The sequence below is a fragment of the Narcine bancroftii genome, chromosome 3 (assembly GCF_036971445.1).
Source record: "Narcine bancroftii isolate sNarBan1 chromosome 3, sNarBan1.hap1, whole genome shotgun sequence".
NCBI classification, from domain to species: domain Eukaryota; kingdom Metazoa; phylum Chordata; class Chondrichthyes; order Torpediniformes; family Narcinidae; genus Narcine; species Narcine bancroftii.
Genome location: NC_091471.1, coordinates 48,913,783 through 48,919,827, shown reverse-complemented (window position 1 = coordinate 48,919,827; position 6,045 = coordinate 48,913,783).

Sequence of the window (6,045 nt, the reverse complement as noted above, 5' to 3'; positions counted from 1 at the left end):
TGCGGCACATTTACTTTAAAATGATCTTAACCGGCATTGGCTCTCAAACCCACCCTTTCAGCATTGATTGACTCCCGGTAGTGGAAGATGCCCTTAACTAACGAGAGGAGATGAAGAGTTCATTGTGATAGATGGAAGAGCAATTACTACAGCAGCCAAACAGCTACGTAAGATACATCAGCTACAAGATCGCAAATTAAATCATCACTGTTTACAAATACAGAAAAAAAAAACATTAAAAAAAAAAATGAAAGGATAGATAAACAAATATTATGCAGATGCAAGAAACACAGCGATATTTCTGTTATGCAGGCAGATCCCTTGGTAGGTTAGGGCTGGGATGGTCCGGGGCGGTGCAATGGGCGGTTGGGGGGAAACTGTTTCTGAACCTGGAGGTGCAGGACGAGAGGCTTTTTTTTGGTCTGAAGGGAGCTGCGAGAAGCGATTGAGACTGAAACACAGCTGTAAAAGTTTAGAAGAGTCAGTCAAAACACTCCGTTGGTAACTTTTTATAAATCTCTTGGGTTTTGTGTCCGGACTTGCACCCGCTTTCTCCGTGTGTGTCGCAGTGCCAGAGGAACCGGCTCGCATCTGCTGATCAGGTATGACCACGGAATGGAATTTCGCTCTCAACTGCATCGCTGCATGTTTTAATCCGGGATTGTTCAGTTCGTTGACTCAGTCAATGGTTTGCGTTGGAGGGGAAGGCAGTAAATTACGAGGGGAATTGCACCAAATGCGAATGAAATTGAGGCCAATCGACCCGTCGTGTCGGAGCTAGATATTGAGTTTTTTTTCCCCAAAAAAATTACGTTTCTGTACTTGTACAAATTGTAACGGTGGACACTAGAGCAACAGTTGGGCGTGGGGAGATCACTCCTTTACTGCAATCAACCCTCTCTGATTTAAAAAAAAATATATTTCTACTGTCCGGAGAGAGTGAAGCGGGTCGTGGCCTCGACGCTCTGTCCCACTGTGTCCTGCCAAAATCCCTTCCAGTAATTGCCATGGTGAGAAGAGCATCCCGTGTTGGTGAACCTTGTGTGAACGGCGGACCCCGTGGATGGCCCTTCCATGCTTCACTGTGAACGGAAATGGGGTGGGTGAATTTCCACGGAGTTCAGTCATTGGACCAAATGATCACTTGCTGGAGGTATTATCTGGAAAAACTGCCAGAATGTCTGAGACCAGGGTCTCAGAGCAGAGGAACCATGTGAGCTCCCGAATTTTACGTGCGTTTCCCATTCTATTCTTGGTGCCAGAAGGGCGTCTTTGTCTGAGTTGTCACCAGTCTTGTGGTCCTGAGTTCTATGGTGTTTCCACCATTTTCCTAAGCCCTTCACTTACACAATATAACTAATTTTATGTCTATTTCAGAGGGGACAAGGGTTCAGGGTGAAAGGAAACTGGCAAAATGAATTATATAGCATGGCTATATTGTGCAGTGATTTTGAAACTTTTTCTTTCCACTCACATACCACCTTAAGTAATCAGTATGCCATAGGTGCTCTGTTATGGTTTTTAGACTGCAGTGTCAGGAAAATCGCGGACAAAAATTAACATCTTTACTTCCCGTGTGGTCGTTCACACTGGGCTGCTTTGTAGACGGCAAGTACCTGAGTGCAACAGTCCTGGAGGTTGGACATGCTGCAGTAGAGTGGATGGCCATCAACAAATTTTTCCAGTATAATTTACCCTGCAGGCTTCCTCCAAAAAGTAGTATGGGGTCCTCCAGGATAAATCACGGTGCAAGAATTGACTCAAAATTCCTGCACATTCCTTTTTAGACTGCCCATGTGGTAGCAAAATTCCTTGATTGTGCCATTACATGCCCCCAGTTTAAAAAGCATATGTAATTCGTAAGGGATTTTGTTCGGCTCCGAATCATGGGTCCTCTACCGGCATCACCTACGGCTCCTAGAACGCTTCCACCAGCGTTGTCTCCGCTCCATCCTCAACATTCATTGGAGCGCTTTCATCCCTAACGTCGAAGTACTCGAGATGGCAGAGGTCAACAGCATCGAGTCCACGCTGCTGAAGATCCAGCTGTGCTGGGTGGGTCACATCTCCAGAATGGAGGACCATCGCCTTCCCAAGATCGTGTTACATGGCGAGCTCTCCACTGGCCACCGTGACAGAGGTGCACCAAAGAAAAGGTACAAGGACTGCCTAAAGAAATCTCTTGGTGCCTGCCACATTGACCACTGCCAGTGGGCTGATATCGCCTCAAACCGTGCATCTTGGTGCCTCACAGTTTGGCGGGCAGCAACCTCCTTTGAAGAAGACCGCAGAGCCCACCTTACTGACAAAAGGCAAAGGAGGAAAAACCCAACACCCAACCGCAACCAACCAATTTACCCCTGCAACCGTGTCTGCCTGTCCCGCATCGGACTTGTCAGCCACAAACGAGCCTGCAGCTGACATGGACATTTACCCCCCTCCATAAATCTTCGTCCGCGAAGCCAAGCCAAAGAAGAATGTGAGTGGGGAAAAAAGTTGAGAACCACTGCTCTTGACCTAAGTGTTATTGAAATATTTTGCTTGAGAAAATTTGTCTTTTGCCTATTTCCTTTGGAGTTAGGCAACTGTGCCCCCCCTGAAGCCTCTACGAGGCTCTAAAGGCTGTGTACGGCCCCTCACCCCAAGTCCAAAGCCCGCTGCGCAGCTCAGGCGGCAAAGTCCTCCTCAGCGACAAGATCTCCATCCTCAACCGATGGTCAGAACACTTCCAATCTCTTTTCAGTGTCAACCGCTCAGTCCAAGATTCTGCCCTGCTCCAGCTCCCTCAACAGCCCCTAAGGCTAGAGCTGGATGAGGTTCCCACCCTGGATGAGACTTATAAGGCAATCGAACAACTGAAAAGTGGCAAAGCAGCAGGTATGGATGGAATCCCCCCAGAAGTCTGGAAGGCTGGCGGCAAAACTCTGCATGCCAAACTGCATGAGTTTTTCAAGCTTTGTTGGGACCAAGGTAAACTGCCTCAGGATCTTCGTGATGCCACCATCATCACCCTGTACAAAAACAAAGGCGAGAAATCAGACTGCTCAAACTACAGGGGAATAACGTTGCTCTCCATTGCAGGCAAAATCTTCGCTAGGATTCTACTAAATAGAATAATACCTAGTGTCGCCGAGAATATTCTCCCAGAATCACAGTGCGGCTTTCGCGCAAACAGAGGAACCACTGACATGGTCTTTGCCCTCAGACAGCTCCAAGAAAAGTGCAGAGAACAAAACAAAGGACTCTACATCACCTTTGTTGACCTCACCAAAGCCTTCGACACCGTGAGCAGGAAAGGGCTTTGGCAAATACTAGAGCGCATCGGATGTCCCCCAAAGTTCCTCAACATGATTATCCAACTGCACGAAAACCAACAAGGTCGGGTCAGATACAGCAATGAGCTCTCTGAACCCTTCTCCATTAACAATGGCGTGAAGCAAGGCTGTGTTCTCGCACCAACCCTCTTTTCAATCTTCTTCAGCATGATGCTGAACAAAGCCATGAAAGACCCCAACAATGAAGACGCTGTTTACATCCGGTACCGCACGGATGGCAGTCTCTTCAATCTGAGGCGCCTGCAAGCTCACACCAAGACACAAGAGAAACTTGTCCGTGAACTACTCTTTGCAGATGATGCCGCTTTATTTGCCCATTCAGAGCCAGCTCTTCAGCGCTTGACGTCCTGCTTTGCGGAAACTGCCAAAATGTTTGGCCTGGAAGTCAGCCTGAAGAAAACTGAGGTCCTCCATCAGCCAGCTCCCCACCATGACTACCAGCCCCCCCACATCTCCATCGGGCACACAAAACTCAAAACGGTCAACCAGTTTACCTATCTCGGCTGCACCATTTCATCAGATGCAAGGATCGACAATGAGATAGACAACAGACTCGCCAAGGCAAATAGCGCCTTTGGAAGACTACACAAAAGAGTCTGGAAAAACAACCAACTGAAAAACCTCACAAAGATAAGCGTATACAGAGCCGCTGTCATACCCACACTCCTGTTCGGCTCCGAATCATGGGTCCTCTACCGGCACCACCTACGGCTCCTAGAACGCTTCCACCAGCGTTGTCTCCGCTCCATCCTCAACATCCATTGGAGCGCTTACACCCCTAACGTCGAAGTACTCGAGATGGCAGAGGTCGACAGCATCGAGTCCACGCTGCTGAAGATCCAGCTGCGCTGGATGGGTCACGTCTCCAGAATGGAGGACCATCGCCTTCCCAAGATCGTATTATATGGCGAGCTCTCCACTGGCCACCGTGACAGAGGTGCACCAAAGAAAAGGTACAAGGACTGCCTAAAGAAATCTCTTGGTGCCTGCCACATTGACCACCGCCAGTGGGCTGATAACGCCTCAAACCGTGCATCTTGGCGCCTCACAGTTTGGCGGGCAGCAACCTCCTTTGAAGAAGACCGCAGAGCCCACCTCACTGACAAAAGGCAAAGGAGGAAAAACCCAACACCCAACCCCAACCAACCAATTTTCCCTTGCAACCGCTGCAATCGTGTCTGCCTGTCCCGCATCGGACTTGTCAGCCACAAACGAGCCTGCAGCTGACGTGGACTTTTTACCCCCTCCATAAATCTTCGTCCGCGAAGCCAAGCCAAAGAGGCAACTGTGCACATTACGAGTCCATTAGGGATGATTAAAACAGTGGTTTTCAAACTGTTTCTTTCCACCCCATACCACCTTAAGCAATCCCTTAATAATCACAGAGCACCTGTGGCTTAAGGTGGTATGTAAGTGGAAAGAAAATGTTCAAAAGCCACTATAGCATTAAGAGGGAATCTCTTAAGAGGCACATAGCAAAGACACGCAGGCCACAAAACAAAACAAGCCACAGCACATGCTGGATTCTTTTCTTTGGTAGCATAGTAGAGCAAAACATTTTTGCCCATAGCCTTGAGCCCAGAGTAACCACAAAGGACATGTAACAACACAATTAACAAAATTTGCCATTTCATGGGCAATCTAAAATGGAAAGTGTAGGAATTTTTTGTCAATCCCTGCACCACGATGAATCCTGCAGGACTACTTTTCGAGGGAAGTTTGCAGTCTAAATCACATTGCAAAACTCACCTCATGAATTTGATGTCCAGCTGATGACATTGTTCCATGTAAAAGCACTAAGACTCACAGTGCACAGGAACTTAAGGCATGCAGAGTAAATGACCACAAGGTGAGTAATTATGTTAATGTATGTTAAATTTTTTCACATAGTTTTCCACCATTGCTGTCTAAAATACATTACTCTTTATTTTCTGATTTGTGGCTCATTGATTATGCAAATTGGATTTTCAGCAAGCACTGGAAGGTCTGAAGTTCTACTGGGACATAGCCTCTTGATGTTGTAGACGGAAGGTAAAGAAGGTGGGGCAAATATTTTTGGATTTGCAGTCTGCTGGTATAAGTACAACGGAGTTGAACTTGTACCAACCTAAGATGTATTAACTGACCTAATCAGAAGTCATGAGCTCAGCAGAAATTAGGATATAAACAGAATAGAGAGAGTGCAAAGGAGGTCTGCAAGAATGTTTCCAGGGTTTGAGTTACAGGGAAAGGTTAAGCAGGCTGGAACTTTATTCCCTGCAGTATAGACGACTGAAGGATGATTTGATAGAGGTTTTCAAAATTAAAAGGTGGACAGATAGAGTCAATATGGACAGGCTTTTTCCATTGAGAGCAAAGTAAAAATAAATCCAAAGGGTTTCTATAGGTATATTAAAAGTAAATGAATATCGAGGGTTAAAATTGGGCCCCTTCAAGATCATTGGGTAGGATCCATGAGAAGTCAAAGGAGATGGGAGAAATTTTAAATGATTTTTTTACTTCAGTATTCACTAAGAAAATTAATATTGAGCCAGATGAAGTGAAGAAATATGGTAGGGTGGTCATGGTTAATATAAAGATAATGTTGGCTATATTGAAAAAGATCAAAATGGATAAATCTCTGGGTCCTCACAAAATATTCCCTAGGACCCTGAGGGAGGTTTGTGGACAAATAATGGGAACATTGACAGAAATATTTAAAATGTCACTG